Here is a 27,194-nt window from a genome sequence, read left to right on the forward strand (position 1 = left end):
AAGGATTCTTAGGAATATAGTTCTTTCAATGTTTTCTAAACATTTTTTTCTGACCTATATGGCTGTATACAGTGCTTTGCCCCAAAAAGGAATGGTGTCTGAACTGCCCAACAAGCAAGAGTTCGAAAGAACCTGATTTAACTTTTAAAATCTTACCATGGGCTTTGAAATCACAGGCAAATTAACAGATAAAGCCAAAATGTATTAGTTGTTTCGGACTTTTAGGCCACTTGAGCCTAAACGTACATTCATTTAGCACTCCATTCAACACGAAATTTCCAATGAAAGAATAGCTTTCAAAAATTAATTTGACCACTCCTGACACACTCTTTTGGTTTTGGCAGTGTTGCATTGTCTTTTCAATCTAATATTTTCATTCAGAGAAGCAGATTTTCCTGTCAAATAAGTGGAATGTTGAGAAAATTGTCTTTGAGAAATATTTGAACCCTAACCCTAACTGGCAAAACCCGAAGCTAGGGTTAGGGTTTTATTCCCATACAATGTAGACAGTTTTTGATGGCATGGCTGTGTTTTAGGGCTGAAAGGATACTTAGGAATATAGTTCTTTCAATGTTTTCTAAACATTTTTTTCTGACCTATATGGCTGTATACAGTGCTTTGCCCCAAAAAGGAATGGTGGCTGAACTGCCCAACAAGCAAAAAATTGAAAGAACCTGATTTAACTTTTAAACTCTTGCCATGGGCTTTGAAATCACAGGCAAATTAACAGATAAAGCCAAAATGTATTAGTTGTTTCGGACTTTTAGGCCACTTCAACCTAAACGTACATTCATTCAGCACTCCGTTCAACACGAAATTTCCAATGAAAGAATAGCTTTCAAAAATTAATTTGACCACTCCTGACACACTCTTTTGGTTTTGGCAGTGTTGTATTGACTTTTCAGACTCATATTTTGATTCAGAGAAGCAAATTTTCCAGTCAAATGAGTGGAATGTTGAGAAAATTGTCTTTGAGAAATATTTGAACCCTAACCCTAACTAGCAAAACCCGAAGCTAGGGTTAGGGTTTTATTCCCATACAATGTAGACAGTTTTTGATGGCATGGCTGTGTTTTAGGGCTGAAAGGATACTTAGGAATATAGTTCTTTCAATGTTTTCTAAACATATTTTTCTGACCTATATGGCTGTATACAGTGCTTTGCCCCAAAAAGGAATGGTGTCTGAACTGCCCAACAAGCAAGAGTTCGAAAGAACCTGATTTTACTTTTAAAATCTTACCATGGGCTTTGAAATCACAGGCAAATTAACAGATAAAGCCAAAATGTATTAGTTGTTTCGAACCTTTAGGCCACTTCAGCCTAAACGTACATTCATTCAGCACTCCATTCAACACGAAATTTCCAATGAAAGAATAGCTTTCAAAAATTAATTTGACCACTCCTGACACACTCTTTTGGTTTTGGCAGTGTTGCATTGTCTTTACAAACTAATATTTTGATTCAGAGAAGCAGATTTTCCTGTCAAATAAGTGGAATGTTGAGAAAATTGTCTTTGAGAAATATTTGAACCCTAACCCTAACTAGCAAAACCCGAAGCTAGGGTTAGGGTTTTATTCCCATACAATGTAGACAGTTTTTGATGGCATGGCTGTGTTTTAAGGCTGAAAGGATACTTAGGAATATAGTTCTTTCAATGTTTTCTAAACATTTTTTTCTGACCTATATGGCTGTATACAGTGCTTTGCCCCAAAAAGGAATGGTGTCTGAACTGCCCAACAAGCAAAAAATTGAAAGAACCTGATTTAACTTTTAAAATCTTGCCATGGGCTTTGAAATCACAGGCAAATTAACAGATAAAGCCAAAATGTATTAGTTGTTTCGGACTTTTAGGCCACGTCAGCCTAAACGTACATTCATTCAGCACTCCGTTCAACACGAAATTTCCAATGAAAGAATAGCTTTCAAAAATTAATTCGACCACTCCTGACACACTCTTTGGTTTTGGCAGTGTTGTATTGTCTTTTCAGACTCATATTTTGATTCAGAGAAGCAGATTTTCCTGTCAAATAAGTGAAATGTTGAGAAAATTGTCTTTGAGAAATATTTGAACCCTAACCCTAACTAGCAAAACCCGAAGCTAGGGTTAGGGTTTTATTCCCATACAATGTAGACAGTTTTTGATGGCATGGCTGTGTTTTAAGGCTGAAAGGATACTTAGGAATATAGTTCTTTCAATGTTTTCTAAACATTTTTTTCTGACCTATATGGCTGTATACAGTGCTTTGCCCCAAAAAGGAATGGTGTCTGAACTGCCCAACAAGCAAAAAATTGAAAGAACCTGATTTAACTTTTAAAATCTTGCCATTGGCTTTGAAATCACAGGCAAATTAACAGATAAAGCCAAAATGTATTAGTTGTTTCGGACTTTTAGGCCACGTCAGCCTAAACGTACATTCATTCAGCACTCCGTTCAACACGAAATTTCCAATGAAAGAATAGCTTTCAAAAATTAATTTGACCACTCCTGACACACTCTTTTGGTTTTGGCAGTGTTGTATTGTCTTTTCAGACTCATATTTTGATTCAGAGAAGCAGATTTTCCTGTCAAATAAGTGGAATGTTGAGAAAACTGTCTTTGAGAATTATTTGAACCCTAACCCTAACTAGCAAAACCCGAAGCTAGGGTTAGGGTTTTATTCCCATACAATGTAGACAGTTTTTAATGGCATGGCTGTGTTTTAGGGCTGAAAGGATTCTTAGGAATATAGTTCTTTCAATGTTTTCTAAACATTTTTTTCTGACCTATATGGCTGTATACAGTGCTTTGCCCCAAAAAGGAATGGTGTCTGAACTGCCCAACAAGCAAGAGTTCGAAAGAACCTGATTTAACTTTTAAAATCTTGCCATGGACTTTGAAATCACAGGCAAATTAACAGATAAAGCCAAAATGTATTAGTTGTTTCGGACTTTTAGGCCACTTCAGCCTAAACGTACATTCATTCAGCTCTCCGTTCAACACGAAATTTCCAATGAAAGAATAGCTTTCAAAAATTAATTTGACCACTCCTGACACACTCTTTTGGTTTTGGCAGTGTTGTATTGTCTTTTCAGACTCATATTTTGATTCAGAGAAGCAGATTTTCCTGTCAAATAAGTGGAATGTTGAGAAAACTGTCTTTGAGAAATATTTGAACCCTAACCCTAACTAGCAAAACCCGAAGCTAGGGTTAGGGTTTTATTCCCATACAATGTAGACAGTTTTTGATGGCATGGCTGTGTTTTAGGGCTGAAAGGATTCTTAGGAATATAGTTCTTTCAATGTTTTCTAAACATTTTTTTCTGACCTATATGGCTGTATACAGTGCTTTGCCCCAAAAAGGAATGGTGTCTGAACTGCCCAACAAGCAAGAGTTCGAAAGAACCTGATTTAACTTTTAAAATCTTACCATGGGCTTTGAAATCACAGGCAAATTAACAGATAAAGCCAAAATGTATTAGTTGTTTCGGACTTTTAGGCCACTTGAGCCTAAACGTACATTCATTTAGCACTCCATTCAACACGAAATTTCCAATGAAAGAATAGCTTTCAAAAATTAATTTGACCACTCCTGACACACTCTTTTGGTTTTGGCAGTGTTGCATTGTCTTTTCAATCTAATATTTTCATTCAGAGAAGCAGATTTTCCTGTCAAATAAGTGGAATGTTGAGAAAATTGTCTTTGAGAAATATTTGAACCCTAACCCTAACTGGCAAAACCCGAAGCTAGGGTTAGGGTTTTATTCCCATACAATGTAGACAGTTTTTGATGGCATGGCTGTGTTTTAGGGCTGAAAGGATACTTAGGAATATAGTTCTTTCAATGTTTTCTAAACATTTTTTTCTGACCTATATGGCTGTATACAGTGCTTTGCCCCAAAAAGGAATGGTGGCTGAACTGCCCAACAAGCAAAAAATTGAAAGAACCTGATTTAACTTTTAAACTCTTGCCATGGGCTTTGAAATCACAGGCAAATTAACAGATAAAGCCAAAATGTATTAGTTGTTTCGGACTTTTAGGCCACGTCAGCCTAAACGTACATTCATTCAGCACTCCGTTCAACACGAAATTTCCAATGAAAGAATAGCTTTCAAAAATTAATTCGACCACTCCTGACACACTCTTTGGTTTTGGCAGTGTTGTATTGTCTTTTCAGACTCATATTTTGATTCAGAGAAGCAGATTTTCCTGTCAAATAAGTGAAATGTTGAGAAAATTGTCTTTGAGAAATATTTGAACCCTAACCCTAACTAGCAAAACCCGAAGCTAGGGTTAGGGTTTTATTCCCATACAATGTAGACAGTTTTTGATGGCATGGCTGTGTTTTAAGGCTGAAAGGATACTTAGGAATATAGTTCTTTCAATATTTTCTAAACATTTTTTTCTGACCTATATGGCTGTATACAGTGCTTTGCCCCAAAAAGGAATGGTGTCTGAACTGCCCAACAAGCAAAAAATTGAAAGAACCTGATTTAACTTTTAAAATCTTGCCATGGGCTTTGAAATCACAGGCAAATTAACAGATAAAGCCAAAATGTATTAGTTGTTTCGGACTTTTAGGCCACGTCAGCCTAAACGTACATTCATTCAGCACTCCGTTCAACACGAAATTTCCAATGAAAGATTAGCTTTCAAAAATTAATTTGACCACTCCTGACACACTCTTTTGGTTTTGGCAGTGTTGTATTGTCTTTTCAGACTCATATTTTGATTCAGAGAAGCAGATTTTCCTGTCAAATAAGTGGAATGTTGAGAAAACTGTCTTTGAGAAATATTTGAACCCTAACCCTAACTAGCAAAACCCGAAGCTAGGGTTAGGGTTTTATTCCCATACAATGTAGACAGTTTTTGATGGCATGGCTGTGTTTTAAGGCTGAAAGGATACTTAGGAATATAGTTCTTTCAATATTTTCTAAACATTTTTTTCTGACCTATATGGCTGTATACAGTGCTTTGCCCCAAAAAGGAATGGTGTCTGAACTGCCCAACAAGCAAAAAATTGAAAGAACCTGATTTAACTTTTAAAATCTTGCCATGGGCTTTGAAATCACAGGCAAATTAACAGATAAAGCCAAAATGTATTAGTTGTTTCGGACTTTTAGGCCACGTCAGCCTAAACGTACATTCATTCAGCACTCCGTTCAACACGAAATTTCCAATGAAAGATTAGCTTTCAAAAATTAATTTGACCACTCCTGACACACTCTTTTGGTTTTGGCAGTGTTGTATTGTCTTTTCAGACTCATATTTTGATTCAGAGAAGCAGATTTTCCTGTCAAATAAGTGGAATGTTGAGAAAACTGTCTTTGAGAAATATTTGAACCCTAACCCTAACTAGCAAAACCCGAAGCTAGGGTTAGGGTTTTATTCCCATACAATGTAGACAGTTTTTGATGGCATAGCTGTGTTTTAAGGCTGAAAGGATACTTAGGAATATAGTTCTTTCAATGTTTTCTAAACATTTTTTTCTGACCTATATGGCTGTATACAGTGCTTTGCCCCAAAAAGGAATGGTGGCTGAACTGCCCAACAAGCAAAAAATTGAAAGAACCTGATTTAACTTTTAAAATCTTGCCATGGACTTTGAAATCACAGGCAAATTAACAGATAAAGCCAAAATGTATTAGTTGTTTCGGACTTTTAGGCCACTTCAGCCTAAACGTACATTCATTCAGCACTCCGTTCAACACGAAATTTCCAATGAAAGAATAGCTTTCAAAAATTAATTTGACCACTCCTGACACACTCTTTTGGTTTTGGCAGTGTTGTATTGTCTTTTCAGACTCATATTTTGATTCAGAGAAGCAGATTTTCCTGTCAAATAAGTGGAATGTTGAGAAAACTGTCTTTGAGAAATATTTGAACCCTAACCCTAACTAGCAAAACCCGAAGCCAGGGTTAGGGTTTTATTCCCATAAAATGTAGACAGTTTTTGATGGCATGGCTGTGTTTTAGGGCTGAAAGGATTCTTAGGAATATAGTTCTTTCAATGTTTTCTAAACATTTTTTTCTGACCTATATGGCTGTATACAGTGCTTTGCCCCAAAAAGGAATGGTGTCTGAACTCCCCAACAAGCAAGAGTTCGAAAGAACCTGATTTAACTTTTAAAATCTTGCCATGGGCTTTGAAATCACAGGCAAATTAACAGATAAAGCCAAAATGTATTAGTTGTTTCGGACTTTTAGGCCACTTCCGCCTAAACGTACATTCATTCAGCACTCCGTTCAACACGAAATTTCCAATGAAAGAATAGCTTTCAAAAATTAATTTGACCACTCCTGACACACTCTTTTGGTTTTGGCAGTGTTGCATTGTCTTTACAAACTAATATTTTCATTCAGAGAGGCAGATTTTCCTGTCAAATAAGTGGAATGTTGAGAAAATTGTCTTTGAGAAATATTTGAACCCTAACCCTAACTGGCAAAACCCGAAGCTAGGGTTAGGGTTTTATTCCCATACTATGTAGACAGTTTTTGATGGCATGGCTGTGTTTTAGGGCTGAAAGGATACTTAGGAATATAGTTCTTTCAATGTTTTCTAAACATTTTTTTCTGACCTATATGGCTGTATACAGTGCTTTGCCCCAAAAAGGAATGGTGGCTGAACTGCCCAACAAGCAAAAAATTGAAAGAACCTGATTTAACTTTTAAACTCTTGCCATGGGCTTTGAAATCACAGGCAAATTAACAGATGAAGCCAAAATGTATTAGTTGTTTCGGATTTTTAGGCCACTTCAGCCTAAACGTACATTCATTCAGCACTCCGTTCAACACGAAATTTCGAATGAAAGAATAGCTTTCAAAAATTAATTCGACCACTCCTGACACACTCTTTGGTTTTGGCAGTGTTGTATTGTCTTTTCAGACTCATATTTTGATTCAGAGAAGCAGATTTTCCTGTCAAATAAGTGAAATGTTGAGAAAATTGTCTTTGAGAAATATTTGAACCCTAACCCTAACTAGCAAAACCCGAAGCTAGGGTTAGGGTTTTATTCCCATACAATGTAGACAGTTTTTGATGGCATGGCTGTGTTTTAAGGCTGAAAGGATACTTAGGAATATAGTTCTTTCAATGTTTTCTAAACATTTTTTTCTGACCTATATGGCTGTATACAGTGCTTTGCCCCAAAAAGGAATGGTGTCTGAACTGCCCAACAAGCAAAAAATTGAAAGAACCTGATTTAACTTTTAAAATCTTGCCATTGGCTTTGAAATCACAGGCAAATTAACAGATAAAGCCAAAATGTATTAGTTGTTTCGGACTTTTAGGCCACGTCAGCCTAAACGTACATTCATTCAGCACTCCGTTCAACACGAAATTTCCAATGAAAGAATAGCTTTCAAAAATTAATTTGACCACTCCTGACACACTCTTTTGGTTTTGGCAGTGTTGTATTGTCTTTTCAGACTCATATTTTGATTCAGAGAAGCAGATTTTCCTGTCAAATAAGTGGAATGTTGAGAAAACTGTCTTTGAGAATTATTTGAACCCTAACCCTAACTAGCAAAACCCGAAGCTAGGGTTAGGGTTTTATTCCCATACAATGTAGACAGTTTTTAATGGCATGGCTGTGTTTTAGGGCTGAAAGGATTCTTAGGAATATAGTTCTTTCAATGTTTTCTAAACATTTTTTTCTGACCTATATGGCTGTATACAGTGCTTTGCCCCAAAAAGGAATGGTGTCTGAACTGCCCAACAAGCAAGAGTTCGAAAGAACCTGATTTAACTTTTAAAATCTTGCCATGGACTTTGAAATCACAGGCAAATTAACAGATAAAGCCAAAATGTATTAGTTGTTTCGGACTTGTAGGCCACTTCAGCCTAAACGTACATTCATTCAGCTCTCCGTTCAACACGAGATTTCCAATGAAAGAATAGCTTTCAAAAATTAATTTGACCACTCCTGACACACTCTTTTGGTTTTGGCAGTGTTGTATTGTCTTTTCAGACTCATATTTTGATTCAGAGAAGCAGATTTTCCTGTCAAATAAGTGGAATGTTGAGAAAACTGTCTTTGAGAAATATTTGAACCCTAACCCTAACTAGCAAAACCCGAAGCTAGGGTTAGGGTTTTATTCCCATACAATGTAGACAGTTTTTGATGGCATAGCTGTGTTTTAAGGCTGAAAGGATACTTAGGAATATAGTTCTTTCAATGTTTTCTAAACATTTTTTTCTGACCTATATGGCTGTATACAGTGCTTTGCCCCAAAAAGGAATGGTGTCTGAACTGCCCAACAAGCAAAAAATTGAAAGAACCTGATTTAACTTTTAAAATCTTGCCATGGACTTTGAAATCACAGGCAAATTAACAGATAAAGCCAAAATGTATTAGTTGTGTCGGACTTTTAGGCCACTTCAGCCTAAACGTCCATTCATTCAGCACTCCGTTCAACACGAAATTTCCAATGAAAGAATAGCTTTCAAAAATTAATTTGACCACTCCTGACACACTCTTTTGGTTTTGGCAGTGTTGTATTGTCTTTTCAGACTCATATTTTGATTCAGAGAAGCAGATTTTCCTGTCAAATAAGTGGAATGTTGAGAAAACTGTCTTTGAGAAATATTTGAACCCTAACCCTAACTAGCAAAACCCGAAGCCAGGGTTAGGGTTTTATTCCCATACAATGTAGACAGTGTTTGATGGCATGGCTGTGTTTTAGGGCTGAAAGGATTCTTAGGAATATAGTTCTTTCAATGTTTTCTAAACATTTTTTTCTGACCTATATGGCTGTATACAGTGCTTTGCCCCAAAAAGGAATGGTGTCTGAACTCCCCAACAAGCAAGAGTTCGAAAGAACATGATTTAACTTTTAAAATCTTGCCATGGGCTTTGAAATCACAGGCAAATTAACAGATAAAGCCAAAATGTATTAGTTGTTTCGGACTTTTAGGCCACTTCCGCCTAAACGTACATTCATTCAGCACTCCGTTCAACACGAAATTTCCAATGAAAGAATAGCTTTCAAAAATTAATTTGACCACTCCTGACACACTCTTTTGGTTTTGGCAGTGTTGCATTGTCTTTTCAGACTCATATTTTCATTCAGAGAAGCAGATTTTCCTGTCAAATAAGTGGAATGTTGAGAAAATTGTCTTTGAGAAATATTTGAACCCTAACCCTAACTGGCAAAACCCGAAGCTAGGGTTAGGGTTTTTTTCCCATACAATGTAGACAGTTTTTGATGGCATGGCTGTGTTTTAGGGCTGAAAGGATACTTAGGAATATAGTTCTTTCAATGTTTTCTAAACATTTTTTTCTGACCTATATGGCTGTATACAGTGCTTTGCCCCAAAAAGGAATGGTGGCTGAACTGCCCAACAAGCAAAAAATTGAAAGAACCTGATTTAACTTTTAAAATCTTGCCATGGGCTTTGAAATCACAGGCAAATTAACAGATAAAGCCAAAATGTATTAGTTGTTTCGGACTTTTAGGCCACTTCAACCTAAACGTCCATTCATTCAGCACTCCGTTCAACACGAAATTTCCAATGAAAGAATAGCTTTCAAAAATTAATTTGACCACTCCTGACACACTCTTTTGGTTTTGGCAGTGTTGTATTGTCTTTTCAGACTCATATTTTGATTCAGAGAAGCAGATTTTCCTGTCAAATAAGTGGAATGTTGAGAAAACTGTCTTTGAGAAATATTTGAACCCTAACCCTAACTAGCAAAACCCGAAGCTAGGGTTAGGGTTTTATTCCCATACAATGTAGACAGTTTATGATGGCATGGCTGTGTTTTAGGGCTGAAAGGATTCTTAGGAATATAGTTCTTTCAATGTTTTCTTAACATTTTTTTCTGACCTATATGGCTGTATACAGTGCTTTGCCCCAAAAAGGAATGGTGTCTGAACTGCCCAACAAGCAAGAGTTCGAAAGAACCTGATTTAACTTTTAAAATCTTGCCATGGACTTTGAAATCACAGGCAAATTAACAGATAAAGCCAAAATGTATTAGTTGTGTTGGACTTTTAGGCCACTTCAGCCTAAACGTACATTCATTCAGCACTCCGTTCAACACGAAATTTCCAATGAAAGAATAGCTTTCAAAAATTAATTTGACCACTCCTGACACACTCTTTTGGTTTTGGCAGTGTTGCATTGTCTTTACAAACTAATATTTTCATTCAGAGAAGCAGATTTTCCTGTCAAATAAGTGGAATGTTGAGAAAATTGTCTTTGAGAAATATTTGAACCCTAACCCTAACTGGCAAAACCCGAAGCTAGGGTTAGGGTTTTATTCCCATACTATGTAGACAGTTTTTGATGGCATGGCTGTGTTTTAGGGCTGAAAGGATACTTAGGAATATAGTTCTTTCAATGTTTTCTAAACATTTTTTTCTGACCTATATGGCTGTATACAGTGCTTTGCCCCAAAAAGGAATGGTGGCTGAACTGCCCAACAAGCAAAAAATTGAAAGAACCTGATTTAACTTTTAAACTCTTGCCATGGGCTTTGAAATCACAGGCAAATTAACAGATGAAGCCAAAATGTATTAGTTGTTTCGGATTTTTAGGCCACTTCAGCCTAAACGTACATTCATTCAGCACTCCGTTCAACACGAAATTTCGAATGAAAGAATAGCTTTCAAAAATTAATTCGACCACTCCTGACACACTCTTTGGTTTTGGCAGTGTTGTATTGTCTTTTCAGACTCATATTTTGATTCAGAGAAGCAGATTTTCCTGTCAAATAAGTGAAATGTTGAGAAAACTGTCTTTGAGAATTATTTGAACCCTAACCCTAACTAGCAAAACCCGAAGCTAGAGTTAGGGTTTTATTCCCATACAATGTAGACAGTTTTTAATGGCATGGCTGTGTTTTAGGGCTGAAAGGATTCTTAGGAATATAGTTCTTTCAATGTTTTCTAAACATTTTTTTCTGACCTATATGGCTGTATACAGTGCTTTGCCCCAAAAAGGAATGGTGTCTGAACTGCCCAACAAGCAAGAGTTCGAAAGAACCTGATTTAACTTTTAAAATCTTGCCATGGACTTTGAAATCACAGGCAAATTAACAGATAAAGCCAAAATGTATTAGTTGTTTCGGACTTTTAGGCCACTTCAGCCTAAACGTACATTCATTCAGCTCTCCGTTCAACACGAAATTTCCAATGAAAGAATAGCTTTCAAAAATTAATTTGACCACTCCTGACACACTCTTTTGGTTTTGGCAGTGTTGTATTGTCTTTTCAGACTCATATTTTGATTCAGAGAAGCAGATTTTCCTGTCAAATAAGTGGAATGTTGAGAAAACTGTCTTTGAGAAATATTTGAACCCTAACCCTAACTAGCAAAACCCGAAGCTAGGGTTAGGGTTTTATTCCCATACAATGTAGACAGTTTTTGATGGCATGGCTGTGTTTTAGGGCTGAAAGGATTCTTAGGAATATAGTTCTTTCAATGTTTTCTAAACATTTTTTTCTGACCTATATGGCTGTATACAGTGCTTTGCCCCAAAAAGGAATGGTGTCTGAACTGCCCAACAAGCAAGAGTTCGAAAGAACCTGATTTAACTTTTAAAATCTTACCATGGGCTTTGAAATCACAGGCAAATTAACAGATAAAGCCAAAATGTATTAGTTGTTTCGGACTTTTAGGCCACTTGAGCCTAAACGTACATTCATTTAGCACTCCATTCAACACGAAATTTCCAATGAAAGAATAGCTTTCAAAAATTAATTTGACCACTCCTGACACACTCTTTTGGTTTTGGCAGTGTTGCATTGTCTTTACAAACTAATATTTTCATTCAGAGAAGCAGATTTTCCTGTCAAATAAGTGGAATGTTGAGAAAATTGTCTTTGAGAAATATTTGAACCCTAACCCTAACTGGCAAAACCCGAAGCTAGGGTTAGGGTTTTATTCCCATACAATGTAGATAGTTTTTGATGGCATGGCTGTGTTTTAGGGCTGAAAGGATACTTAGGAATATAGTTCTTTCAATGTTTTCTAAACATTTTTTTCTGACCTATATGGCTGTATACAGTGCTTTGCCCCAAAAAGGAATGGTGGCTGAACTGCCCAACAAGCAAAAAATTGAAAGAACCTGATTTAACTTTTAAACTCTTGCCATGGGCTTTGAAATCACAGGCAAATTAACAGATAAAGCCAAAATGTATTAGTTGTTTCGGACTTTTAGGCCACTTCAGCCTAAACGTACATTCATTCAGCACTCCGTTCAACACGAAATTTCGAATGAAAGAATAGCTTTCAAAAATTAATTCGACCACTCCTGACACACTCTTTTGGTTTTGGCAGTGTTGTATTGTCTTTTCAGACTCATATTTTGATTCAGAGAAGCAGATTTTCCTGTCAAATAAGTGGAATGTTGAGAAAATTGTCTTTGAGAAATATTTGAACCCTAACCCTAACTAGCAAAACCCGAAGCTAGGGTTAGGGTTTTATTCCCATACAATGTAGACAGTTTTTGATGGCATGGCTGTGTTTTAAGGCTGAAAGGATACTTAGGAATATAGTTCTTTCAGTGTTTTCTAAACATTTTTTTCTGACCTATATGGCTGTATACAGTGCTTTGCCCCAAAAAGGAATGGTGGCTGTACTGCCCAACAAGCAAGAGTTCGAAAGAACCTGATTTAACTTTTAAAATCTTGCCATGGACTTTGAAATCACAGGCAAATTAACAGATAAAGCCAAAATGTATTAGTTGTTTCGGACTTTTAGGCCACTTCAACCTAAACGTCCATTCATTCAGCACTCCGTTCAACACGAAATTTCCAATGAAAGAATAGCTTTCAAAAATTAATTTGACCACTCCTGACACACTCTTTTGGTTTTGGCAGTGTTGTATTGACTTTTCAGACTCATATTTTGATTCAGAGAAGCAAATTTTCCAGTCAAATGAGTGGAATGTTGAGAAAATTGTCTTTGAGAAATATTTGAACCCTAACCCTAACTAGCAAAACCCGAAGCTAGGGTTAGGGTTTTATTCCCATACAATGTAGACAGTTTTTGATGGCATGGCTGTGTTTTAGGGCTGAAAGGATACTTAGGAATATAGTTCTTTCAATGTTTTCTAAACATATTTTTCTGACCTATATGGCTGTATACAGTGCTTTGCCCCAAAAAGGAATGGTGTCTGAACTGCCCAACAAGCAAGAGTTCGAAAGAACCTGATTTAACTTTTAAAATCTTGCCAAGGACTTTGAAATCACAGGCAAATTAGCAGATAAAGCCAAAATGTATTAGTTGTTTCGGACTTTTAGGCCACTTCAGCCTAAACGTACATTCATTCAGCACTCCGTTCAACACGATATTTCCAATGAAAGAATAGCTTTCAAAAATTAATTTGACCACTCCTGACACACTCTTTTGGTTTTGGCAGTGTTGTATTGTCTTTTCAGACTCATATTTTGATTCAGAGAAGCAGATTTTCCTGTCAAATAAGTGGAATGTTGAGAAAATTGTCTTTGAGAAATATTTGAACCCTAACCCTAACTGGCAAAACCCGAAGCTAGGGTTAGGGTTTTATTCCCATACAATGTAGACAGTTTTTGATGGCATGGCTGTGTTTTAGGGCTGAAAGGATACTTAGGAATATAGTTCTTTCAATGTTTTCTAAACATTTTTTTCTGACCTATATGGCTGTATACAGTGCTTTGCCCCAAAAAGGAATGGTGGCTGAACTGCCCAACAAGCAAAAAATTGAAAGAACCTGATTTAACTTTTAAACTCTTGCCATGGGCTTTGAAATCACAGGCAAATTAACAGATAAAGCCAAAATGTATTCGTTGTTTCGGACTTTTAGGCCACTTCAGCCTAAACGTACATTCATTCAGCACTCCGTTCAACACGAAATTTCGAATGAAAGAATAGCTTTCAAAAATTAATTCGACCACTCCTGACACACTCTTTTGGTTTTGGCAGTGTTGTATTGTCTTTTCAGACTCATATTTTGATTCAGAGAAGCAGATTTTCCTGTCAAATAAGTGAAATGTTGAGAAAATTGTCTTTCAGATATATTTGAACCCTAACCCTAACTAGCAAAACCCGAAGCTAGGGTTAGGGTTTTATTCCCATACAATGTAGACAGTTTTTGATGGCATGGCTGTGTTTTAAGGCTGAAAGGATACTTAGGAATATAGTTCTTTCAATGTTTTCTAAACATTTTTTTCTGACCTATATGGCTGTATACAGTGCTTTGCCCCAAAAAGGAATGGTGGCTGAACTGCCCAACAAGCAAAAAATTGAAAGAACCTGATTTAACTTTTAAAATCTTGCCATGGGCTTTGAAATAACAGGCAAATTAACAGATAAAGCCAAAATGTATTAGTTGTTTCGGACTTTTAGGCCACTTCAACCTAAACGTCCATTCATTCAGCACTCCGTTCAACACGAAATTTCCAATGAAAGAATAGCTTTCAAAAATTAATTTGACCACTCCTGACACACTCTTTTGGTTTTGGCAGTGTTGTATTGTCTTTTCAGACTCATATTTTGATTCAGAGAAGCAGATTTTCCTGTCAAATAAGTGGAATGTTGAGAAAACTGTCTTTGAGAAATATTTGAACCCTAACCCTAACTAGCAAAACCCGAAGCTAGGGTTAGGGTTTTATTCCCATACAATGTAGACAGTTTATGATGGCATGGCTGTGTTTTAGGGCTGAAAGGATTCTTAGGAATATAGTTCTTTCAATGTTTTCTTAACATTTTTTTCTGACCTATATGGCTGTATACAGTGCTTTGCCCCAAAAAGGAATGGTGTCTGAACTGCCCAACAAGCAAGAGTTCGAAAGAACCTGATTTAACTTTTAAAATCTTGCCATGGACTTTGAAATCACAGGCAAATTAACAGATAAAGCCAAAATGTATTAGTTGTGTTGGACTTTTAGGCCACTTCAGCCTAAACGTACATTCATTCAGCACTCCGTTCAACACGAAATTTCCAATGAAAGAATAGCTTTCAAAAATTAATTTGACCACACCTGACACACTCTTTTGGTTTTGGCAGTGTTGTATTGTCTTTTCAGACTCATATTTTGATTCAGAAAAGCAGATTTTCCTGTCAAATAAGTGGAATGTTGAGAAAATTGTCTTTGAGAAATATTTGAACCCTAACCCTAACTAGCAAAACCCGAAGCTAGGGTTAGGGTTTTATTCCCATACAATGTAGACAGTTTTTGATGGCATGGCTGTGTTTTAGGGCTGAAAGGATACTTAGGAATATAGTTCTTTCAATGTTTTCTAAACATTTTTTTCTGACCTATATGGCTGTATACAGTGCTTTGCCCCAAAAAGGAATGGTGGCTGAACTGCCCAACAAGCAAAAAATTGAAAGAACCTGATTTAACTTTTAAACTCTTGCCATGGGCTTTGAAATCACAGGCAAATTAACAGATAAAGCCAAAATGTATTAGTTGTTTCGGACTTTTAGGCCACTTCAGCCTAAACGTACATTCATTCAGCACTCCGTTCAACACGAAATTTCGAATGAAAGAATAGCTTTCAAAAATTAATTCGACCACTCCTGACACACTCTTTTGGTTTTGGCAGTGTTGTATTGTCTTTTCAGACTCATATTTTGATTCAGAGAAGCAGATTTTCCTGTCAAATAAGTGGAATGTTGAGAAAATTGTCTTTGAGAAATATTTGAACCCTAACCCTAACTAGCAAAACCCGATGCTAGGGTTAGGGTTTTATTCCCATACAATGTAGACAGTTTTTGATGGCATGGCTGTGTTTTAAGGCTGAAAGGATACTTAGGAATATAGTTCTTTCAGTGTTTTCTAAACATTTTCTTCTGACCTATATGGCTGTATACAGTGCTTTGCCCCAAAAAGGAATGGTGTCTGAACTGCCCAACAAGCAAAAAATTGAAAGAACCTGATTTAACTTTTAAAATCTTGCCATGGGCTTTGAAATCACAGGCAAATTAACAGATAAAGCCAAAATGTATTAGTTGTTTCGGACTTTTAGGCCACGTCAGCCTAAACGTACATTCATTCAGCACTCCGTTCAACACGAAATTTCCAATGAAAGAATAGCTTTCAAAAATTAATTTGACCACTCCTGACACACTCTTTTGGTTTTGGCAGTGTTGTATTGTCTTTTCAGACTCATATTTTGATTCAGAGAAGCAGATTTTCCTGTCAAATAAGTGGAATGTTGAGAAAACTGTCTTTGAGAAATATTTGAACCCTAACCCTAACTAGCAAAACCCGAAGCTAGGGTTAGGGTTTTATTCCCATACAATGTAGACAGTTTTTAATGGCATGGCTGTGTTTTAGGGCTGAAAGGATTCTTAGGAATATAGTTCTTTCAATGTTTTCTAAACATTTTTTTCTGACCTATATGGCTGTATACAGTGCTTTGCCCCAAAAAGGAATGGTGTCTGAACTGCCCAACAAGCAAGAGTTCGAAAGAACCTGATTTAACTTTTAAAATCTTGCCATGGACTTTGAAATCACAGGCAAATTAGCAGATAAAGCCAAAATGTATTAGTTGTTTCGGACTTTTAGGCCACTTCAGCCTAAACGTACATTCATTCAGCACTCCGTTCAACACGAAATTTCCAATGAAAGAATAGCTTTCAAAAATTAATTTGACCACTCCTGACACACTCTTTTGGTTTTGGCAGTGTTGTATTGTCTTTTCAGAGTCATATTTTGATTCAGAGAAGCAGATTTTCCTGTCAAATAAGTGAAATGTTGAGAAAATTGTCTTTCAGATATATTTGAACCCTAACCCTAACTAGCAAAACCCGAAGCTAGGGTTAGGGTTTTATTCCCATACAATGTAGACAGTTTTTGATGGCATGGCTGTGTTTTAGGGCTGAAAGGATACTTAGGAATATAGTTCTTTCAATGTTTTCTAAACATTTTTTTCTGACCTATATGGCTGTATACAGTGCTTTGCCCCAAAAAGGAATGGTGGCTGAACTGCCCAACAAGCAAAAAATTGAAAGAACCTGATTTAACTTTTAAACTCTTGCCATGGGCTTTGAAATCACAGGCAAATTAACAGATAAAGCCAAAATGTATTAGTTGTTTCGGACTTTTAGGCCACTTCAGCCTAAACGTACATTCATTCAGCACTCCGTTCAACACGAAATTTCCAATGAAAGAATAGCTTTCAAAAATTAATTTGACCACTCCTGACACACTCTTTTGGTTTTGGCAGTGTTGCATTGTCTTTACAAACTAATATTTTCATTCAGAGAAGCAGATTTTCCTGTCAAATAAGTGGAATGTTGAGAAAATTGTCTTTGAGAAATATTTGAACCCTAACCCTAACTGGCAAAACCCGAAGCTAGGGTTAGGGTTTTATTCCCATACTATGTAGACAGTTTTTGATGGCATGGCTGTGTTTTAGGGCTGAAAGGATACTTAGGAATATAGTTCTTTCAATGTTTTCTAAACATTTTTTTCTGACCTATATGGCTGTATACAGTGCTTTGCCCCAAAAAGGAATGGTGGCTGAACTGCCCAACAAGCAAAAAATTGAAAGAACCTGATTTAACTTTTAAACTCTTGCCATGGGCTTTGAAATCACAGGCAAATTAACAGATGAAGCCAAAATGTATTAGTTGTTTCGGATTTTTAGGCCACTTCAGCCTAAACGTACATTCATTCAGCACTCCGTTCAACACGAAATTTCGAATGAAAGAATAGCTTTCAAAAATTAATTCGACCACTCCTGACACACTCTTTGGTTTTGGCAGTGTTGTATTGTCTTTTCAGACTCATATTTTGATTCAGAGAAGCAGATTTTCCTGTCAAATAAGTGAAATGTTGAGAAAACTGTCTTTGAGAATTATTTGAACCCTAACCCTAACTAGCAAAACCCGAAGCTAGGGTTAGGGTTTTATTCCCATACAATGTAGACAGTTTTTAATGGCATGGCTGTGTTTTAGGGCTGAAAGGATTCTTAGGAATATAGTTCTTTCAATGTTTTCTAAACATTTTTTTCTGACCTATATGGCTGTATACAGTGCTTTGCCCCAAAAAGGAATGGTGTCTGAACTGCCCAACAAGCAAGAGTTCGAAAGAACCTGATTTAACTTTTAAAATCTTGCCATGGACTTTGAAATCACAGGCAAATTAACAGATAAAGCCAAAATGTATTAGTTGTTTCGGACTTTTAGGCCACTTCAGCCTAAACGTACATTCATTCAGCTCTCCGTTCAACACGAAATTTCCAATGAAAGAATAGCTTTCAAAAATTAATTTGACCACTCCTGACACACTCTTTTGGTTTTGGCAGTGTTGTATTGTCTTTTCAGACTCATATTTTGATTCAGAGAAGCAGATTTTCCTGTCAAATAAGTGGAATGTTGAGAAAACTGTCTTTGAGAAATATTTGAACCCTAACCCTAACTAGCAAAACCCGAAGCTAGGGTTAGGGTTTTATTCCCATACAATGTAGACAGTTTTTGATGGCATGGCTGTGTTTTAGGGCTGAAAGGATTCTTAGGAATATAGTTCTTTCAATGTTTTCTAAACATTTTTTTCTGACCTATATGGCTGTATACAGTGCTTTGCCCCAAAAAGGAATGGTGTCTGAACTGCCCAACAAGCAAGAGTTCGAAAGAACCTGATTTAACTTTTAAAATCTTACCATGGGCTTTGAAATCACAGGCAAATTAACAGATAAAGCCAAAATGTATTAGTTGTTTCGGACTTTTAGGCCACTTGAGCCTAAACGTACATTCATTTAGCACTCCATTCAACACGAAATTTCCAATGAAAGAATAGCTTTCAAAAATTAATTTGACCACTCCTGACACACTCTTTTGGTTTTGGCAGTGTTGCATTGTCTTTACAAACTAATATTTTCATTCAGAGAAGCAGATTTTCCTGTCAAATAAGTGGAATGTTGAGAAAATTGTCTTTGAGAAATATTTGAACCCTAACCCTAACTGGCAAAACCCGAAGCTAGGGTTAGGGTTTTATTCCCATACAATGTAGATAGTTTTTGATGGCATGGCTGTGTTTTAGGGCTGAAAGGATACTTAGGAATATAGTTCTTTCAATGTTTTCTAAACATTTTTTTCTGACCTATATGGCTGTATACAGTGCTTTGCCCCAAAAAGGAATGGTGGCTGAACTGCCCAACAAGCAAAAAATTGAAAGAACCTGATTTAACTTTTAAACTCTTGCCATGGGCTTTGAAATCACAGGCAAATTAACAGATAAAGCCAAAATGTATTAGTTGTTTCGGACTTTTAGGCCACTTCAGCCTAAACGTACATTCATTCAGCACTCCGTTCAACACGAAATTTCGAATGAAAGAATAGCTTTCAAAAATTAATTCGACCACTCCTGACACACTCTTTTGGTTTTGGCAGTGTTGTATTGTCTTTTCAGACTCATATTTTGATTCAGAGAAGCAGATTTTCCTGTCAAATAAGTGGAATGTTGAGAATATTGTCTTTGAGAAATATTTGAACCCTAACCCTAACTAGCAAAACCCGAAGCTAGGGTTAGGGTTTTATTCCCATACAATGTAGACAGTTTTTGATGGCATGGCTGTGTTTTAAGGCTGAAAGGATACTTAGGAATATAGTTCTTTCAGTGTTTTCTAAACATTTTTTTCTGACCTATATGGCTGTATACAGTGCTTTGCCCCAAAAAGGAATGGTGGCTGTACTGCCCAACAAGCAAGAGTTCGAAAGAACCTGATTTAACTTTTAAAATCTTGCCATGGACTTTGAAATCACAGGCAAATTAACAGATAAAGCCAAAATGTATTAGTTGTTTCGGACTTTTAGGCCACTTCAACCTAAACGTCCATTCATTCAGCACTCCGTTCAACACGAAATTTCCAATGAAAGAATAGCTTTCAAAAATTAATTTGACCACTCCTGACACACTCTTTTGGTTTTGGCAGTGTTGTATTGACTTTTCAGACTCATATTTTGATTCAGAGAAGCAAATTTTCCAGTCAAATGAGTGGAATGTTGAGAAAATTGTCTTTGAGAAATATTTGAACCCTAACCCTAACTAGCAAAACCCGAAGCTAGGGTTAGGGTTTTATTCCCATACAATGTAGACAGTTTTTGATGGCATGGCTGTGTTTTAGGGCTGAAAGGATACTTAGGAATATAGTTCTTTCAATGTTTTCTAAACATATTTTTCTGACCTATATGGCTGTATACAGTGCTTTGCCCCAAAAAGGAATGGTGTCTGAACTGCCCAACAAGCAAGAGTTCGAAAGAACCTGATTTAACTTTTAAAATCTTGCCAAGGACTTTGAAATCACAGGCAAATTAGCAGATAAAGCCAAAATGTATTAGTTGTTTCGGACTTTTAGGCCACTTCAGCCTAAACGTACATTCATTCAGCACTCCGTTCAACACGATATTTCCAATGAAAGAATAGCTTTCAAAAATTAATTTGACCACTCCTGACACACTCTTTTGGTTTTGGCAGTGTTGTATTGTCTTTTCAGACTCATATTTTGATTCAGAGAAGCAGATTTTCCTGTCAAATAAGTGGAATGTTGAGAAAATTGTCTTTGAGAAATATTTGAACCCTAACCCTAACTGGCAAAACCCGAAGCTAGGGTTAGGGTTTTATTCCCATACAATGTAGACAGTTTTTGATGGCATGGCTGTGTTTTAGGGCTGAAAGGATACTTAGGAATATAGTTCTTTCAATGTTTTCTAAACATTTTTTTCTGACCTATATGGCTGTATACAGTGCTTTGCCCCAAAAAGGAATGGTGGCTGAACTGCCCAACAAGCAAAAAATTGAAAGAACCTGATTTAACTTTTAAACTCTTGCCATGGGCTTTGAAATCACAGGCAAATTAACAGATAAAGCCAAAATGTATTCGTTGTTTCGGACTTTTAGGCCACTTCAGCCTAAACGTACATTCATTCAGCACTCCGTTCAACACGAAATTTCGAATGAAAGAATAGCTTTCAAAAATTAATTCGACCACTCCTGACACACTCTTTTGGTTTTGGCAGTGTTGTATTGTCTTTTCAGACTCATATTTTGATTCAGAGAAGCAGATTTTCCTGTCAAATAAGTGAAATGTTGAGAAAATTGTCTTTCAGATATATTTGAACCCTAACCCTAACTAGCAAAACCCGAAGCTAGGGTTAGGGTTTTATTCCCATACAATGTAGACAGTTTTTGATGGCATGGCTGTGTTTTAAGGCTGAAAGGATACTTAGGAATATAGTTCTTTCAATGTTTTCTAAACATTTTTTTCTGACCTATATGGCTGTATACAGTGCTTTGCCCCAAAAAGGAATGGTGGCTGAACTGCCCAACAAGCAAAAAATTGAAAGAACCTGATTTAACTTTTAAAATCTTGCCATGGGCTTTGAAATAACAGGCAAATTAACAGATAAAGCCAAAATGTATTAGTTGTTTCGGACTTTTAGGCCACTTCAACCTAAACGTCCATTCATTCAGCACTCCGTTCAACACGAAATTTCCAATGAAAGAATAGCTTTCAAAAATTAATTTGACCACTCCTGACACACTCTTTTGGTTTTGGCAGTGTTGTATTGTCTTTTCAGACTCATATTTTGATTCAGAGAAGCAGATTTTCCTGTCAAATAAGTGGAATGTTGAGAAAACTGTCTTTGAGAAATATTTGAACCCTAACCCTAACTAGCAAAACCCGAAGCTAGGGTTAGGGTTTTATTCCCATACAATGTAGACAGTTTATGATGGCATGGCTGTGTTTTAGGGCTGAAAGGATTCTTAGGAATATAGTTCTTTCAATGTTTTCTTAACATTTTTTTCTGACCTATATGGCTGTATACAGTGCTTTGCCCCAAAAAGGAATGGTGTCTGAACTGCCCAACAAGCAAGAGTTCGAAAGAACCTGATTTAACTTTTAAAATCTTGCCATGGACTTTGAAATCACAGGCAAATTAACAGATAAAGCCAAAATGTATTAGTTGTGTTGGACTTTTAGGCCACTTCAGCCTAAACGTACATTCATTCAGCACTCCGTTCAACACGAAATTTCGAATGAAAGAATAGCTTTCAAAAATTAATTCGACCACTCCTGACACACTCTTTTGGTTTTGGCAGTGTTGTATTGTCTTTTCAGACTCATATTTTGATTCAGAGAAGCAGATTTTCCTGTCAAATAAGTGGAATGTTGAGAAAATTGTCTTTGAGAAATATTTGAACCCTAACCCTAACTAGCAAAACCCGAAGCTAGGGTTAGGGTTTTATTCCCATACAATGTAGACAGTTTTTGATGGCATGGCTGTGTTTTAAGGCTGAAAGGATACTTAGGAATATAGTTCTTTCAGTGTTTTCTAAACATTTTCTTCTGACCTATATGGCTGTATACAGTGCTTTGCCCCAAAAAGGAATGGTGTCTGAACTGCCCAACAAGCAAAAAATTGAAAGAACCTGATTTAACTTTTAAAATCTTGCCATGGGCTTTGAAATCACAGGCAAATTAACAGATAAAGCCAAAATGTATTAGTTGTTTCGGACTTTTAGGCCACGTCAGCCTAAACGTACATTCATTCAGCACTCCGTTCAACACGAAATTTCCAATGAAAGAATAGCTTTCAAAAATTAATTTGACCACTCCTGACACACTCTTTTGGTTTTGGCAGTGTTGTATTGTCTTTTCAGACTCATATTTTGATTCAGAGAAGCAGATTTTCCTGTCAAATAAGTGGAATGTTGAGAAAACTGTCTTTGAGAAATATTTGAACCCTAACCCTAACTGGCAAAACCCGAAGCTAGGGTTAGGGTTTTATTCCCATACAATGTAGACAGTTTTTGATGGCATGGCTGTGTTTTAGGGCTGAAAGGATACTTAGGAATATAGTTCTTTCAATGTTTTCTAAACATTTTTTTCTGACCTATATGGCTGTATACAGTGCTTTGCCCCAAAAAGGAATGGTGGCTGAACTGCCCAACAAGCAAAAAATTGAAAGAACCTGATTTAACTTTTAAACTCTTGCCATGGGCTTTGAAATCACAGGCAAATTAACAGATAAAGCCAAAATGTATTCGTTGTTTCGGACTTTTAGGCCACTTCAGCCTAAACGTACATTCATTCAGCACTCCGTTCAACACGAAATTTCGAATGAAAGAATAGCTTTCAAAAATTAATTCGACCACTCCTGACACACTCTTTTGGTTTTGGCAGTGTTGTATTGTCTTTTCAGACTCATATTTTGATTCAGAGAAGCAGATTTTCCTGTCAAATAAGTGAAATGTTGAGAAAACTGTCTTTGAGAAATATTTGAACCCTAACCCTAACTAGCAAAACCCGAAGCTAGGGTTAGGGTTTTATTCCCATACAATGTAGACAGTTTATGATGGCATGGCTGTGTTTTAGGGCTGAAAGGATTCTTAGGAATATAGTTCTTTCAATGTTTTCTTAACATTTTTTTCTGACCTATATGGCTGTATACAGTGCTTTGCCCCAAAAAGGAATGGTGTCTGAACTGCCCAACAAGCAAGAGTTCGAAAGAACCTGATTTAACTTTTAAAATCTTGCCATGGACTTTGAAATCACAGGCAAATTAACAGATAAAGCCAAAATGTATTAGTTGTGTTGGACTTTTAGGCCACTTCAGCCTAAACGTACATTCATTCAGCACTCCGTTCAACACGAAATTTCCAATGAAAGAATAGCTTTCAAAAATTAATTTGACCACTCCTGACACACTCTTTTGGTTTTGGCAGTGTTGTATTGTCTTTTCAGACTCATATTTTGATTCAGAAAAGCAGATTTTCCTGTCAAATAAGTGGAATGTTGAGAAAATTGTCTTTGAGAAATATTTGAACCCTAACCCTAACTAGCAAAACCCGAAGCTAGGGTTAGGGTTTTATTCCCATACAATGTAGACAGTTTTTGATGGCATGGCTGTGTTTTAGGGCTGAAAGGATACTTAGGAATATAGTTCTTTCAATGTTTTCTAAACATTTTTTTCTGACCTATATGGCTGTATACAGTGCTTTGCCCCAAAAAGGAATGGTGGCTGAACTGCCCAACAAGCAAAAAATTGAAAGAACCTGATTTAACTTTTAAACTCTTGCCATGGGCTTTGAAATCACAGGCAAATTAACAGATAAAGCCAAAATGTATTCGTTGTTTCGGACTTTTAGGCCACTTCAGCCTAAACGTACATTCATTCAGCACTCCGTTCAACACGAAATTTCGAATGAAAGAATAGCTTTCAAAAATTAATTCGACCACTCCTGACACACTCTTTTGGTTTTGGCAGTGTTGTATTGTCTTTTCAGACTCATATTTTGATTCAGAGAAGCAGATTTTCCTGTCAAATAAGTGAAATGTTGAGAAAATTGTCTTTCAGATATATTTGAACCCTAACCCTAACTAGCAAAACCCGAAGCTAGGGTTAGGGTTTTATTCCCATACAATGTAGATAGTTTTTGATGGCATGGCTGTGTTTTAGGGCTGAAAGGATTCTTAGGAATATAGTTCTTTCAATGTTTTCTAAACATTTTTTTCTGACCTATATGGCTGTATACAGTGCTTTGCCCCAAAAAGGAATGGTGTCTGAACTGCCCAACAAGCAAGAGTTCGAAAGAACCTGATTTAACTTTTAAAATCTTGCCATGGACTTTGAAATCACAGGCAAATTAACAGATAAAGCCAAAATGTATTAGTTGTTTCGGACTTTTAGGCCACTTCAACCTAAACGTCCATTCATTCAGCACTCCGTTCAACACGAAATTTCCAATGAAAGAATAGCTTTCAAAAATTAATTTGACCACTGCTGACACAGTCTTTTGGTTTTGGCAGTGTTGTATTGTCTTTTCAGACTTATATTTTGATTCAGAGAAGCAGATTTTCCTGTCAAATAAGTGGAATGTTGAGAAAATTGTCTTTGAGAAATATTTGAACCCTAACCCTAACTAGCAAAACCCGAAGCTAGGGTTAGGGTTTTATTCCCATACAATGTAGACAGTTTTTGATGGCATGGCTGTGTTTTAGGGCTGAAAGGATACTTAGGAATATAGTTCTTTCAATGTTTTCTAAACATTTTTTTCTGACCTATATGGCTGTATACAGTGCTTTGCCCCAAAAAGGAATGGTGGCTGAACTGCCCAACAAGCAAAAAATTGAAAGAACCTGATTTAACTTTTAAACTCTTGCCATGGGCTTTGAAATCACAGGCAAATTAACAGATAAAGCCAAAATGTATTCGTTGTTTCGGACTTTTAGGCCACTTCAGCCTAAACGTACATTCATTCAGCACTCCGTTCAACACGAAATTTCGAATGAAAGAATAGCTTTCAAAAATTAATTCGACCACTCCTGACACACTCTTTTGGTTTTGGCAGTGTTGTATTGTCTTTTCAGACTCATATTTTGATTCAGAGAAGCAGATTTTCCTGTCAAATAAGTGAAATGTTGAGAAAATTGTCTTTCAGATATATTTGAACCCTAACCCTAACTAGCAAAACCCGAAGCTAGGGTTAGGGTTTTATTCCCATACAATGTAGATAGTTTTTGATGGCATGGCTGTGTTTTAGGGCTGAAAGGATTCTTAGGAATATAGTTCTTTCAATGTTTTCTAAACATTTTTTTCTGACCTATATGGCTGTATACAGTGCTTTGCCCCAAAAAGGAATGGTGTCTGAACTGCCCAACAAGCAAGAGTTCGAAAGAACCTGATTTAACTTTTAAAATCTTGCCATGGACTTTGAAATCACAGGCAAATTAACAGATAAAGCCAAAATGTATTAGTTGTTTCGGACTTTTAGGCCACTTCAACCTAAACGTCCATTCATTCAGCACTCCGTTCAACACGAAATTTCCAATGAAAGAATAGCTTTCAAAAATTAATTTGACCACTGCTGACACAGTCTTTTGGTTTTGGCAGTGTTGTATTGTCTTTTCAGACTTATATTTTGATTCAGAGAAGCAGATTTTCCTGTCAAATAAGTGGAATGTTGAGAAAACTGTCTTTGAGAAATATTTGAACCCTAACCCTAACTAGCAAAACCCGAAGCTAGGGTTAGGGTTTTATTCCCATACAATGTAGACAGTTTATGATGGCATGGCTGTGTTTTAGGGCTGAAAGGATTCTTAGGAATATAGTTCTTTCAATGTTTTCTTAACATTTTTTTCTGACCTATATGGCTGTATACAGTGCTTTGCCCCAAAAAGGAATGGTGTCTGAACTGCCCAACAAGCAAGAGTTCGAAAGAACCTGATTTCACTTTTAAAATCTTGCCATGGACTTTGAAATCACAGGCAAATTAACAGATAAAGCCAAAATGTATTAGTTGTGTTGGACTTTTAGGCCACTTCAGCCTAAACGTACATTCATTCAGCACTCCGTTCAACACGAAATTTCCAATGAAAGAATAGCTTTCAAAAATTAATTTGACCACTCCTGACACACTCTTTTGGTTTTGGCAGTGTTGTATTGTCTTTTCAGACTCATATTTTGATTCAGAAAAGCAGATTTTCCTGTCAAATAAGTGGAATGTTGAGAAAATTGTCTTTGAGAAATATTTGAACCCTAACCCTAACTAGCAAAACCCGAAGCTAGGGTTAGGGTTTTATTCCCATACAATGTAGACAGTTTTTGATGGCATGGCTGTGTTTTAGGGCTGAAAGGATACTTAGGAATATAGTTCTTTCAATGTTTTCTAAACATTTTTTTCTGACCTATATGGCTGTATACAGTGCTTTGCCCCAAAAAGGAATGGTGGCTGAACTGCCCAATAAGCAAAAAATTGAAAGAACCTGATTTAACTTTTAAACTCTTGCCATGGGCTTTGAAATCACAGGCAAATTAACAGATAAAGCCAAAATGTATTAGTTGTTTCGGACTTTTAGGCCACTTCAGCCTAAACGTACATTCATTCAGCACTCCGTTCAACACGAAATTTCGAATGAAAGAATAGCTTTCAAAAATTAATTCGACCACTCCTGACACACTCTTTTGGTTTTGGCAGTGTTGTATTGTCTTTTCAGACTCATATTTTGATTCAGAGAAGCAGATTTTCCTGTCAAATAAGTGGAATGTTGAGAAAATTGTCTTTGAGAAATATTTGAACCCTAACCCTAACTAGCAAAACCCGAAGCTAGGGTTAGGGTTTTATTCCCATACAATGTAGACAGTTTTTAATGGCATGGCTGTGTTTTAGGGCTGAAAGGATTCTTAGGAATATAGTTCTTTCAATGTTTTCTAAACATTTTTTTCTGACCTATATGGCTGTATACAGTGCTTTGCCCCAAAAAGGAATGGTGTC

The sequence above is a fragment of the Atractosteus spatula genome, chromosome 5, assembly GCF_055471065.1.
Source record: "Atractosteus spatula isolate fAtrSpa1 chromosome 5, fAtrSpa1.hap1, whole genome shotgun sequence".
NCBI classification, from domain to species: domain Eukaryota; kingdom Metazoa; phylum Chordata; class Actinopteri; order Semionotiformes; family Lepisosteidae; genus Atractosteus; species Atractosteus spatula.